General features: G+C 34.4%; 1 long non-coding RNA gene across 1 annotated transcript; it reads left to right on the top strand.

Annotated features, from left to right (window-relative positions):
• Nucleotides 1-897: 897 nt before the first annotated feature.
• On the top strand, nt 898-1,939 carry LOC108513301 (uncharacterized). The gene is made up of 2 exons (XR_001880852.1): nt 898-1,140; nt 1,472-1,939. It is a non-coding gene; the product is annotated as an uncharacterized LOC108513301 (long non-coding RNA).

Here is a 1,939-nt window from a genome sequence, read left to right as displayed (position 1 = left end):
CTAGAGAATAAAAAGATACAAATTGATTATGAATCTAATGTCAAATCTAATACTGTCTTAATATTAAATCGAATATTAAGTCTGCATTTTTTTATTATACTTTAAGTTCTGGGGTACCTGTGCAGAACGTGCAGGTTTGTTACATAGGTATACATGTGCCATGGTGGTTTGCTGCACCCATCAACCGTCATCTACATTAGGTATTTCTCCTAATGCTAACCCTCCCCTAGTCCCCACCCCGACAGGCCCAAGTCTACAGTGCATTTTAAAGAAAGATTTTATCTCCAGTATAATTGCAAATAAGATGCTGTAACTCGAATTGTCTGAACTGACAACTTGGAGACTCATTTTCACTTTTTCACAAAATCCTATTGTTTCAGTGAGACAAACGACAAAATCAGTAATACAAAAGCAATAATCTGTCCAGAGAAACACAAAGAAAAAAACATATTATTTTATACTGTTTTGCTTATATTGTTTTGCTTTGTTTTTTTTTTTAACAAAAGGAAACCTGGTATTACCTTGCAGTTTATGATTAACATAGTATAATACTCATTTGCTGTTTCTGAAGTGCCACAGAAATTTCTAACATAAATTGAAGAAAATTGACACCAAAATTTTGTGTGTGTGTGTGTGTGTGTGTGTGTATTTCTGAGCTGGCACAGCCATGTGTAGCATTTGGTAGCATCTTTTCACAGGATGAGCTGTTAGCCAGCTTCACAGACCCTTGGATATCATGTAGCTTAGTTCCTCCTCCTAGTGCTCCCATCTCTCAACACTGTTTGCTTTCAGTTTGTTCATGCAAGTTCAACGAAAACACCTTAACTTAGATTCTTCCTTATGCATGTTCACAATATCATAATAATTATTTTAAAACCCAAATTGTCCTGTTTTCTTAGCTCTTCATCTGAAAGACTATGAAGACATCATCCCTCCTGTGGAGATCTACTCTCTGCTAGCACTCTGCGCATGCGCCAGCAGAGCCTTTGGGACTTGTTCAAAAGCTTTCATTAAACTTGAATCTTTAGAGACCCTCAGTTCAGAACAGAAACAGCAGTATGAAGACCTCGCTTTAGAAATATTCACCAAACATGCGCCAAAAGATAACAGAAAACCTGAATTGGGCAGCCTTATGGAAGGGTAGGCTAATTTTAATTAGTGGATGTCATTCTACCTTATTAGAAGCTTGGATTTCTACAAGTACAATGTTTAATGTAGGAAGTAAAGCGCTAAATTTTGAAGCAATTCACATTAACATTATACCCTATTTTATTTATTCTTACAAGTGTATTCATGCTTTTATTTTTTCATTGTAAGAAGGTTTTTTCTTGAAAAGCTTTTTTAAATGAAAGTATTTGACATTAATCTTGGAATTTTATTCTTTAGGTTTTTTAAAGTGTATTAAATAAATTAAGTTAGACTAATGAGAAGTTTTAAAGTATAATGAATTGTTTCTCCCCTTGTTTTACAGTGGAGAAGGGAAACTGCCAACATGCGTTGCCACAGGAAGCCCGATCACTGAGGATCAGTTCTGGATGTGCAGTGTATGCAAGCATGGTGTCCTTGCTCAGGAAATAAGCCACTACAGCTTCTGTCCCTTATGCCATAGTCCAGTGGGATAAAGGAATGATAAACTGTATATAACCGTAAAATATAGGTAACATCAATAAATGGCTATATGCTGTATGTGTAATAAGGTTTATTTCTATGAGTTTTGTATGAAAATAAGCCTCATTATTTATAGTTGAATTTTTGCACAAAATACATGTTAATAAAATAATTTTTAAGGCAATACAACTGTGAAATAATAAGGCTGATTTTCATATAAATGTATGAAAATCAACCATATTTTCTGTCTCCCTCTCTCTTTTGTCTATCTTGTATTTGGTTACATGATACCATGGGAGTATTCCAAATAAATATTTTCTCACAGTGTCAA

Source organism: Rhinopithecus bieti, unplaced genomic scaffold (assembly GCF_001698545.2).
Source record: "Rhinopithecus bieti isolate Rb0 unplaced genomic scaffold, ASM169854v2 scaffold_32107, whole genome shotgun sequence".
NCBI classification, from domain to species: Eukaryota; Metazoa; Chordata; class Mammalia; order Primates; family Cercopithecidae; genus Rhinopithecus; species Rhinopithecus bieti.
Note: the sequence above shows the minus strand (reverse complement) of the source record. Positions and strands in the feature narration are given on the sequence as shown.